The sequence below is a fragment of the Frieseomelitta varia genome, unplaced genomic scaffold (assembly GCF_011392965.1).
Source record: "Frieseomelitta varia isolate USP_RPSP 00005682 unplaced genomic scaffold, Fvar_1.2 scaffold_320, whole genome shotgun sequence".
Lineage (NCBI taxonomy): Eukaryota > Metazoa > Arthropoda > Insecta > Hymenoptera > Apidae > Frieseomelitta > Frieseomelitta varia.
In genome coordinates, this window is record NW_025110058.1 from 254,095 (window position 1) to 266,345 (window position 12,251).

The 12,251-nt window shown below is 45.0% G+C and overlaps 1 protein-coding gene across 3 annotated transcripts in view; it reads left to right on the forward strand.

The window, feature by feature from the left end:
• The first annotated feature begins 3,135 nt into the window (after positions 1-3,135).
• Positions 3,136-12,251, forward strand: part of LOC122530020 (protein bric-a-brac 1-like) — a 144,824-nt gene continuing 135,708 nt past the window's right edge. Inside the window, exons 1-2 of one of the 3 annotated variants that reach the window (XM_043656625.1) lie at positions 3,136-3,190; positions 10,793-12,224. The gene's annotated coding sequence lies outside the window, so the exon portion shown is untranslated. Of the gene's footprint in view, positions 3,191-10,320; positions 10,432-10,477; positions 12,225-12,251 lie in introns of those variants that run through there. The other 2 variants (XM_043656624.1, XM_043656626.1) reach the window with 2 other exon arrangements.

The window sequence follows — 12,251 nt, forward strand, 5'->3', positions numbered from 1 at the left end:
ATGCATATTATTACGACATTTATGTACGTGTAAGAAACATTTTGTACGCCGACTGTACATCCGATCTTCCAATTCGACGAGAAAGAAAATGAAAAAAGAAAAAGAAAAGAAGCGTAAAGAAAAGGAGGTGAAATGATGTAGTTGTCGTGTATGGTTCGTGCGTGTAAAAGCACAGGCATTTCCGGCGCTGACTTTCATAAATTTTTTTCCAGCCGCGTCTTGGAAAAACAGATCCGAAGGTGGGCCTGAATCGTCGAGCCTGTGAGAGACTGACAAGAATTATTAGTGGGTGAAGGTAGCCAGTAGCTGAGCCGAGGATCAATACTAGGCAGACGTCCGTGCAGTGTGGTGGAGTGCACTTCTCCTACACAGCTCTAGGCTAGGCTAGAGCTAGGAAAGGCTGGGATGGAGGTTGGGTAAGGTTAGATCGTGAGATGTCTACGTAGACTCCCGGTCCCCATAAACTAACTCGACTCGACGATGCAGCCACCACCATTGGGCTTCAGCTTGGGGGGAGAAAAAAAAAAAAAAAAAAGGAAAGAAAAAAAGAAAAGAAAAAAGAAGTACATTCTCTTCTCTTATGTACTCTTCGAGATACGCTCTCTTGGCTGAGGATTACGTACGTTGGAATTTACTTCGAACAACTGTCTTTATCGTCTTTTTTTGTTACTGCGAAATTTCGTCTAACGTGCGTACAGAAATATTGAATCGGAAAAATAAACACGCGGTCAGTGTAGAATTCTTCCACCGATTGTAATACCTCGTGTTTACGAAACACCTTTCACCTATCTTTTTCTTTTCACGCATTTAATTGTATTATTTGCACGAGAGTGAAACGTTGCTTTTAGTTGAATAGCAGGATTTCTACTCGTGTAAACGAAGAAGAAATATACGTATACATACGTGCACTCGCATCTAGTCTAAAAATGTTGAAACAAAATCATTGAACCTTCTCTCCACAATTTCCTTCTCGTCGTGCAACGCTTCTTTCATCCCTTCTTTACACACCACACACGAATGGTAAGTAAAAAAAGAAAATCAAACAGACAGATTACTCGTATCTAATGAACCTAACGGACAGAGATTGAAAACTTGAGGTGAAAAAGGAGCCACCTGCGCGCCTATGCATCTTAATCCGTAACCATTACTCGCACAGATTCAATTATTTTTAGACGCATACGAAAAGGAGAGGCGAGCCGATGCATCTTCTTGCGCGTGAATCCGTGCCGTACGATCGCGAGAACTAACACGGTCGCTTTTCGTCCCATCGTTCTCCCCCCGCCCCCTCCCCCCCCCCCTTTATTCGCGTTCTTTCCAATTAGCAAACGTACGATATATATATATTTTTTTTGTTTCTTTTTTTGTTTTTTTATTTTGTTTTGTTTCGTTTTAATCACGAGATGTGTCTCTGGCAAACACGGAACTTTAGAACGGCGTGAAAACACCGAGCAAATTGGCCCTTCAGCATTTGACAATGCGTTGCGTTGCGGCTGGTCGCGCGTATTCAAACATTACGATTTAACACGCCGCGTTTCGTAGTCCGTCGCGCCGTAAAAATTTAACCATTTAACGATACGCTGACGCTGCGCCGAGTCGATTGTGATCGTAATTAAATAAAGTTTGGATAAATAAGAGCCATTTAAGATATGGGCGCAGAAAAAATTCTGGACCTTTAATTTTACGCTGTATTTAATTTTCGTTTTGTCAGATTCAATGTCGAGACTTGACCTGTTTCCTTTGAGTCACAAAAAATTCCGGGAATTTGATATTTCGCTCGAAAGACGATCTTTTTAAACGGTACCAAACGAAGTTACGATTATTACACGCACGTCGAAGAGAAAGAGCCGCGAGAAAGAAAGTTTGAACGAGATTTGAAATTAAAAAGAGGTCGTCGGATCGTGGTCGGCGTATTTTACGATCTCGGCCGAATGTATATGCATGCACAAGCGTATATACGTGCATGTATACTTAACCAGGAAGTAAAAATAATCTCGCGGAACGTAGCGCAAGAAGTTGTGAAAACTAGTTAAACCGCCCCAAGGTCGAGACCGTGAAACTCGTCCAATTCACGGTGCAATTCTGCGCACACACATCCTTCGCTCGGATATGACAGGCCGCAAGATACAGTTCAGCTTATGCAATCCCAACTGGCAACTCTCTGTGTAACTATCGAAATCTACGATTCCATTGACACCGAGAGCCACGATTCTCTTTAACATTTTCTAATACTTTTCATCGTAACTCGTCCATGAATGTAGTTAGTTGCAACGATGATTACGTAAGATGTTGCATAAAAGGTACAGAATCTCTACGATTTTTACTTTTAGATTTACTTTTCAAGTGTATCTAAGCTCGAAGGTTTCGTCGTCAATTTCAAGGTTGGGAGAGAAAAAAATTCGAAAACGATTCGGTAACGACGTGTGTACTTGTTAGCCTTGGTAAAATCGAAGGCAAATGATGCAATCCTTGAGCCGCGAATCTGCGAATCGATAGGCCATAAAAAAAAAAAAAAAAAAAAAAAAACAAAGGTACGGAAAGCGTGTAATAGCCGGCACAATAAACGAAACACACACGTACGTAGCATACACGAGCAGACAGGGCAACGAAGAAAGGCAGGTAAATCAGAAATCATCTCGTTGCAAGCGGGGCGGACAACGTCGTTAGGTTTTCGCGGACACGCGAGGGTGCGCGTGAAATGGTAGAAGGGTAGGAGCGGCTGCGTAGTCGGACGCACTCACACACGCGCGCCAATACTGATGATCATTCACGCCACTGACCTACTCTGTGCAGCGCGCTTAGCCCTCCGCAGATGTGGGTGAGAAAGAAAGGGTGGTCGATGGAAGGAAGACAGCCGCAAAATGACAAGAGGGTGAAACGAGAGGGTGAAGGCTGGAGGGAAGACGGGAGAGAAAGGAGAGGGAGGAAAGTAAGGGATGAAGAAAGTCGCGCGAACGAACGTGAAGAGGGAAGAAAAAGGAAGAAGAGGGAGGCTAGCAGAAAAATATCTAAAGAGAGAGGAACTCTCGTTGGTCTCGTTGAGGAAACGCGAAGAAAGAAAGAAAGAAAGAAAGAAAAAAGGAAGGAAAGAAAGGAAAGAAGATGAGAAAGATGGAGGAGAAGAGAGCAGAGTTAGAAAGAGAGAGAGAGAGAGAGAGAGAGAGAGAGAGAGAGAGAGAGAGAGAGAGAGAGAGTCTGTGTCTGGTCGACAGGTCTGGGCCTGCGTAACGACGCGTGCACGTCGGTGCAAGTACGACGATAGAGGGTTGAGAGTTGCACCGAGTAGAAGGGTGTATCGGCGGTGGATGGAGTGGGGTTAGGTGGAGGCGAGTTGCAGGGGTGCAAGTCGACTGGTAGGTGAAGGGGCAAACGAAGGGGGAGGGCCAGGAACAGGGACGAGGGGTGGAAAGCGACCGAGGGGCGGCAGGGAACACGGAAGGCTACGATTGATCCGTGGTCGCCCTCCGTCCTCCCTATCCTCTTTCTCCCTTCCCACCCTTTCATCCTACGCTGGCCCTCTTTGTCTCGTCGTCCGTCCCTCTTTCTCCCGCGCGTCACGACCTCACGAATTCATTGTGCACTTTTGCTCGTCCTTTTTCTCTCGGCAGCCATTAGCTGTCCGTTCGGCTCGCCTCTTATTAGCATAGTTGCAAATTCTATGCCACGACGCCCGGTGGTCTCCCCTTAACGCTTGATTGGAACCTCGACGCTTTGTGACGTGACAGGTACACACGTCCCTTCGAAACTACCCCCCGACACCGCTTCGAAAGTATAAGCCTTTGCCTCGCATCGCTGGAAAAAGGGAATTTGGTCTTTTCCCCCGTGCCCAGGGAAAACCAAGGTGACGATCGTTCGCCGTTTCACCGTCGATATTTCAGAATTTACATAGCCTTGAAACCGCCGCGTACATACATACATACATACATACATACGTGACCGCACGTAGGTGGCGGAATTCTTTTTAATCGATTCGAACAATGCAGAAAGATACCGCTGAACATGCCTATCGTTTATCTAAGAAAAGACCAAGCCCAATTAGAACGGCCGGAGTTCAACTTCTGGAATTCAATCGAGACAATTGGCCACGGTTACCACACATTGTTCTGTTACATTGTTAATTTTAATGGGACAGATAGCTGTGTATTGGGGGTAGTCAGGTTGGAAGATTTAATGGGTGGAGGATTTGCAACGCAGATGCTTGATTTGTACGTGTTTCTCGATGATCGGTTTCTCAGACGCAACGATTGCCAATTCGTGCAACTCTACCTTACAAACTATGTTTATAAACTACGTTTGAATTTAACATCAATGTTATTTTGTTTATCCAAGATCATTTGTATCATTGATTCAGAATTAACTGAATTATATAAATTGACAACATCGTCGCACGTGTACGAGTTGTAAAAAAAAAAAAATTTGTTTAAATAAAATTTCCGAAAAAATGATGAAATACGTATGGGCCAACATATTTCATCACCGCGTAATACAATTTACATACGCTTTTACTAACTTAACGCACACGTATAATGCTATCTAAAATTTCGTTCCGAAACCGCTCTTAATAAAACGAGTGCTCTAATAAACTAGCGATGTAACAAAGAATTATAGAGGCGCTATAAGTAGAGTACGATGTAAAAAATCGTGGCCATTCCACGTAACGACAATTTGAAAAGGCGACACGTCAAAAATGAGGAAAGACGTGCCAAAAGAAAAAGAGAAAAGAAAAAGAAAAAAAAAGAAGAGACGTTTCATTTAATCTCGCAAACCCTTGGCAGCTTTGGCAGTTTGTGCATCTTTGAAATCGTCTGGGAAATTAGTATTCCGTTTGGTATCCCTGATTGATGACATTGCGTTTATCGAACGGCGTGCAGCAATGCACACAGATTATTCATCATATTAAAAAGCGTTTTCACCGGTGGCGCATTCATTCGAGTATTACATTCCAATAAATGGAACTTAACAATCAACCGTAGAAATTGGTACGCGCATGCTGCATGACGTATGCACGAGGCCAGCAACCACCGTAAACAGAATTATACAATACCGAACGTGCTACCATTAATTAGAGTAACTTTGTTGGCACGTGCCCGTGTGCGAGCGTGTTACGCGGCCGCGCTTTTATATTAATAGCGTTCAAAATGTTTTGACACCTCGACGTCGACTGCGGATTTTTAATTGAGACGTATTGGCGGATCGTGTTCGTCGCCAGACAGTTACAAATAATTTGGTCAATGATATAGTTTAATCAACGAAGATACCATATCCCCACTTCTCTCTCTCTCTCTCTCTCTCTCTCTCTCTCTCTTCCCCAACTACGAGAAAATTTAACTTTTCAATATTTCGCGAAAAAAGATTTTGGTTTAAGCGATTCTTTACGAATTACAATCGAATTACAGTCAACGTTATTGAAATTTTGGCGTAACGAACGGTTAAGAGAATAATTGGAATAACATCCGTATTTAAATTTTAATCGTTCGAGGAGACAGAACGTCAAACTTCAATTCACGAGTTATTTTTTCAGGGAATTCATGACAATAACTGGCGAGACATCGTCGATATCAGACACAGATCACGCGATACAGGAGGCCGACCTGGTTCCTGCGATGGAATATTAATTGAATGGACCAATAAACGGGTCTAGCGTAAAAATGAATCATCGACATAGAGAATGAAGAAGGGAACACGCCAGCATTTTTTACGTTGCTCCGATAGATGCAATCGGATGATTAAGCGAAGTAAGTCTAAAGTACGTTTCACGCGTTAAATTCAATTGATCGAACACTGCAGAGAAATTTCAACTTTCGAGTATCGCAACATTTCGAGTATCGTGACATTGTGAAATAATCATTCGCATTCTTTACTAAAAACGTGAGATTGGATTTACAGAAAAAAAATAACCTGTTCCGTGTTATCGTTAGATGAAAAATTACCCAATTCTAGCACAATGACAACTGAATGCAATGCAAATGTCACGAGGTGTTTATTACGCAATCTCAAAATAAGCAATTTTAATAGGTCATCTGAGGTCTCGGATTAATCATTTTTCCTCTCTTTTATCCATGTGGCAACAAATGATTGTGCCCGTCACATTGAGAGTTTACTTAAAGAGTTTATTTAAATCCTCGAAAAAAAAGAAAGAAAGCAAAAAAAAAAAAAAAAGAAAGAAAAAAACGAGACGAACACGCGCGGTTAGATACGTGAAGAGATACCTGCTTAATGAGTATGTAACAGGAATAGGCGTGCACATTTTGACCCAAGGATGCTTTCATGAGATTACAGTTAGCACTTTACTTGTTTCTGCACTATTTCACCACGCCAAGCTCTAACGATCACAACTACCACGTTGCAATTTCATTAATCGACGTTTTCACAGATTTCATCAAGTCGCCGCGCAGAACTCTTCAGATTTCTCAAATATTACAGCTATGACGTTGGAAAAATACGTCGTTTTCCAACATAATGGGAAATCATATTTTATCAGTATAGAAGCGAGAAAAGCGTTCACTAGAAACATTGCAAATATGTTGCATCGACGTATTTTCTCAAAATATTATTACAATTTAAAAAAAAAATCTACATGACCTGTTGAATAAATTAAAAGAATTGGCTGCAATGTAATTTAGAACAGTCTATAAATATTTTAATGCGACAGACACGAAAGCGTGTGAAAGTCTAATGCCTATTTATAATGCACCTTTAATTACATCCACTACTGTTCACGCATATTCAGTCTCGTTCAGTTTTAATCAATTTCATACATACGAGATGGAATCTCTTTGACGCAAGGAGCAAATTTCGCATAATTTGCAAGCGGCGAAATATTTATGGACGTTTTTTGACGACGCGTTGGACAAAAGAATCGGAGGACAAATATCGGTGCATGGAGCAAATTAAAAGCTGTATGCTGAAATCGAAATCCGAGCAGCGGTGGCGCGTTATTGACAGAATTCCGCGAGAGAGAACGCGGTTATATCCGGAGACGCACGAGGCGCGCGAACACCGTGACGTACCGTGAAAATTCAAACGACGAAACGTCCTTCCGGGCGAGCGAAACGTTTTTCTATCGTCGGTACACATCGGCGGCCGACGTGTTGTGCTCGAGGTACATGTGTGTGAAAACCGACTTTTGTGCAGGCTTGCTGGTATCCGCGTACAATGAAACGTACTGTAGGCAGGAGGCAGGCGTTACGACGGTAAATCCGATTCACGCACTATCGACGCGTTACCTAATAGCGTGCTACGTGGATGCAGACAAACGGAGCGGTGTGTCACGTGCTCGACGAGGCACCTGCGCTTACGCAAAGCAAAAATAAAGGTACGCGAGACGAAGTGTAGCAATTGCCACGGGCTGGTACATCGGCGCGGTGGTCTCTCTCTTTCCGTGTCTACTCTATCCGCGCACACTGACGCGAGAGACGCGAAACGCGACGGAGTTCCGTTCACGCAACGCGCGATGCGTTACCTAAGAACGCGTGAACGTGGACTCGTAATTTCAATCGACTATCCCGCTCCCTCTTGTCACCGCTCGCCGCCCTCTGATGCGGCCGATCTATGAAAAACAACATGCACGTGGACGCGCATGTAACGTCGGATCGATCTGCAAACAACGCCAGACAATAATCGCGTTTATCACGCGGGAAAATACCCGGTGAGCACCGAGCGACGAGGGTCACCGTAAAAACCAGCAGCCATAATGAAGTATCAAGCCAGCTGGCTACGATGTTCTCTTTCTTCCTCTTTCTCTCTCTCTCTCTCTCTCTCTCTCTCTCTCTTTCTTTCTCTTTTCGGTGCAATTTCTCCGAGTGCTCCGCCACCGCGTCGCACCGTCCTGCACGCCGTCGTTTCATTCTGTTACAGCGATACTAGACGCGCGTCGCTTTCCCGGACTAACGTCGCCGACGTGGCACGATTACGTTTCCTCGCGGCCAGGAAAAACCGAGCATAATGGGGAACTATAGCGGTGCGGAAGTTTAATGCGCGATTTAATTGCGATCCGCGACGGTTTTACAACGAGAGAGATTTCGACTGACGATAACCTTTAGGATTGATAAAAACGATACATGCTCGATTGTTACTATATGTCACAATTATATTTTTCAAATATCAAATTACCAATTAAATAGACATTAACATTTCTATCCGTGATACGTAGATAGTTCATTCGTAAATTCATTTTAATTCATTTTACGATTTTTATTTTAATATATTTCAATCGTTCTACTTTATTTGCAGCGTAGATTCTTGATACGTTTTACGTTCTATGGCACACCTACGTAAACGCGCGATTCTACGTTCCGATCGATCGAAAGGAAAAACTTGCGTGATTTCGCGGAAATCGCAACAAAATAATTCCGTTCACACAGAGTTGCTCGAGTTGGCGTATCAAATACGCTTCGCTATAGCGCGATCGTGCGAGGTGTATGCGAGAAAAAGAAAAAAAAGTTTGAAAGAGCAAAAATGTATAATTCCTGAGATTGTAAAAAAAACCTGAAAAGTGTCACGAGTAATACAGAGTCAATCGAGTGTTTCTATGCTAAGAACGCTATGCAAAGAAGTAAAAAATGAACGACAAGAAAATAGCGAAGGAATTCATCGTGATCGATCGAGAAACACCATTAAAAGAATGACCGGGGAGATTACGTGCGTTAACGTGCCACCGCACGGCCTTCTTTCATCGGATAAAGAAACTATTGACATTGAGGCAATTCAATTTGCACGATGGATTTGCGTTTAAACCGAGCCGGCGCGACTCGCCGTAAATTCCGGTTCTTACGGCGGCGATCACGAGCTATCAGCCTAGAAATAATTTATCGGCGACGATCGCATTAAAGTAGCTACAATGAAATTATTCCCCGCGGCAGTGCGTCTGTGTATAGATCTACGTGTGCGTATATAGACGCGTGATCCCGCGAGTTGGCTCGCTAGCAAATACTCTCACGCGCGCGCGCGCGCGCGCCCTCTTGAGCACGCACGTGGCTGCCGTGAGCTTACAAATGTAGTCGACAGTCGGACGCAATTAGTATTACCTAAGAATCTATATAGTCAGATGTATCGTAACGACTATATACTGCACTGAAAAGTATACGTACCTCCGCGCGTGGAATCGCTCATCGATATAGCAATGACATTCCGCGCCACCTGGCCGAACGCGTGTTTACTTTTTCTAAATCGAAGTCGCACGTGTCGCGCGTTCGAGGTGCCTTTGGAATTCCGATATGACTCTCCGCGATGATATCGAGCTCCTTTCAATCCTTTCCTCGACATCTGTACAAAAGACAGTCCATTTTTTGCTTTCTTTCTCACTCTCTCTCTCTCTCTTTCTCTCTCTCTCTCTCTCTCTCTTTCTCTCTCTCTCTCTCTTTCTTCTCTTTCTTCAGTAAGAATAATTTAAAAAAAAAGAGGTTAGGGAAGGGTAGACATTTTCCGTTCGACACGAATATGGAAAAATGACAGTTCCGGCTGACAGGGAAGGGATGATTTCTCCGAACGGCACTTGAAAGCCCGGGTGAAACTATCGGGCTTAACGCGGAAAGAAAAATCTGCATATAAATTTTAGAAAAGCATCTTCGACTCGATGTCGCGTAGGCGATGTAACACAAAAGGGAAGAGAAGGGGAAAATACCTGTGACAAATCGGGGCAGAATTGCACGCGAATATCTGTCCCGTCGGTGCATCTCTTTATCTTTCTCTTGCTATCCTCCTCTCTCTTGAGTGCACGCACACGCGCGGTCTTTATCTCTTTCTTCCTCTGTCTCGCGCTATCTTACTTCATCCCACTCTGTCTCTCTCCCACTCACTCCCTCTCACTCTCTCACTCTCTCGCTCTCCGCCTCTCTCTGTCTATCGCGCACGTAAATTCGAGCTACGCCAATCCACACCGTGCGAAATTTCTAATTTCGAGGTCAGCCGTGCGGCAAAGTACGTCCGAAATAATTACCTTCCGTACTGCGTAAGACGTCAATGCGTTTGATATTCTTACACGGCCTCCCCTCCCACCCTTAAACACGGCGAACAAGAGTTTTTTTGGTCCAACGACGCCTATGGCTCTACGAATCGCAAGATCTGCGAGGGAAACGTGCGCCGTCTCTGTATGTGTGGCTGTGCGCGTGAGCGTTTCACACCTGACTACTACGCTAGTCAAGCGAGCGACCGAAGCGACATTAGATATTCGTAAAATAACGATATCGCAGTGAAATCTTCGCGTAAAATAGTTTCGTAATCGAATCAGATTTATCGTGGGCGAATTGTGCACGTGGGCGGTACCGAATCGATTTATTTTGTCGGTAAAGTCTGCGCGGCGAACACGGTAGGTTAGTTGATCGCGGGGCCGAGCGAGCGCTGAGCTGACAGTAGGCCGGCGACGTCACAGTGGGCCGGTTGAGCCTTCCTTCGTTCGATTCTGGCAGGCTCTCTATTCATTTTACATGTAGGAAGGTAAATATTTCTATGCGAGTGTCCATTCGAATTCGTGGCTCCAAGTGCGTGCAATTGTCGCGGCAGCGATCTGTGATTACACGTTTCTCGTTTATATCTATTTCCTTCTTCTTCTTTTTTTTTTTGTTTTTTTTTCTTTTAAAATTTTTCTCCACTTCTGTTTCTGCGACGAAACACTTTCGTCTCGGGGGTGTGAAAAAGAAGTTTTTTTCCTCGTTCGTGCCCGTTTCTGTTACATTGTTTCACGACACTGGCTGCTACTGCTACTGTTGTTGTTGTTGTCGCCGCTGCTGTTTGCTGTCACGAGCGATGCCCGTCGAAAAAAGCAAAGAAACGGAGAGAGAAAGAGGGAGAGAGAGAGAGAGAACACCGCGTTCGACTACGATTCCCTTCGGCTCCATCGTCCGATACGCGAGAAAGAAAGAGAACAGAAACACGGCAGGACACGGAACACGCACTTTGCACCCACGACCAATATCGCTCGTGCACAATCTCGTTGGATTTCCCGTATTTCCCAGACGGTGGGGAAACGTCTCTGTCGTGTCCGAACACAGCGCGGCCGAGACACGTGAAATCCCACGGTTGACAGTTACCGTGGCGCGGACGTCAGTGGATCGTGAATCGTTTCTCACAAATGCACCGTAACCACGTTCGACGTTGATCGACCTTGTGCTCTGTTTAACTTTTGCCAAAGAAATTTCCGAGGCACTCGTGTAGCGTCTGTGATCCGGCGGCAGTTTCTCAATTCCTTCGATACGATCGTTTATCACGGCCGTTGTCACGCTCGTGTGTAGTCGCGAAGTGTAGTCCGCTGCGAACGAGATCGCGCGGTCGTCAATTAACGCGCGTGAATCATTTCCACACGATCCGAAAACCAACTCGGAAATGTTCTTGGCACGAGCGATAGCCTGGCTAGGAAAAATTCGTTACGCCGCGCATCGATACACGAGGACACGTGACTGGTGAAAAGTGATGAAACGAAGTAATCGATTACGTGCGGCAGTGCGCGATTTTATCTCGATATCTCGATTTTTCGAAAGCGTACGTATCCTCGATCGTGCGACGTTTCTCAAGTCGATTGGTTACCGGGTTGGCGCGGGTAGGGGAGGGGTAGGGAGAGGGAAGGAAAAAGGTAAACAGAAGTTAAACGCACTCGTGAAAACAACGTCGGTCGATCCTGACGTAGAGGAAGATTCCCCGTGAAATTTCGTGGTCCGGGGCACGATTCAAGCAAGAGTCGAAGATCGTCGAACGAGGGATCGAAAGAAACGAGTGCGTCGGCGGCACGCATTGTGCAACAGTGTGAGGTTACGCATACGTGACACGATGAAACGCATCATCAACGACGCATCTCTCGGAGTAACAGTCGGAGAAATGTCAGCGGTGACAGCTTTTGAAAAGTTGACAGAAAAATTTATGTTACGAGGTACTCCTAACCTAGCGAGCTTTACCTAACCTATACTTGGCGGCACGGTCTGGCCGCTGTCAAGCGCGCGACAAAGTGAGCAATACGTTCGAAATTACGGGCGAAAATGCCGTGTTTAGAAACGAGCCGTTGGAACGACACGTTGGATCGTGTCGAGTCGAACGAGGAAAAGTACGCGAGGCTGCTGGTGGTACGTTCGAAACGCATCCCGATTGGTGTTGAAGCGAAAACGTGAGGCAAAGAGTGCGTGTTCCGTGAGCCGCCAACGGCGGGACGAAAATATCACACGTGCGCCGAGAGAATAAGCCGAGATTTTTGGAGGACGACGCCAGTCAAGTGGGCGATCGGTGAGGCACCGCTTTTTTGGGTGAGCGACCAAAAAATTAAACAAAAA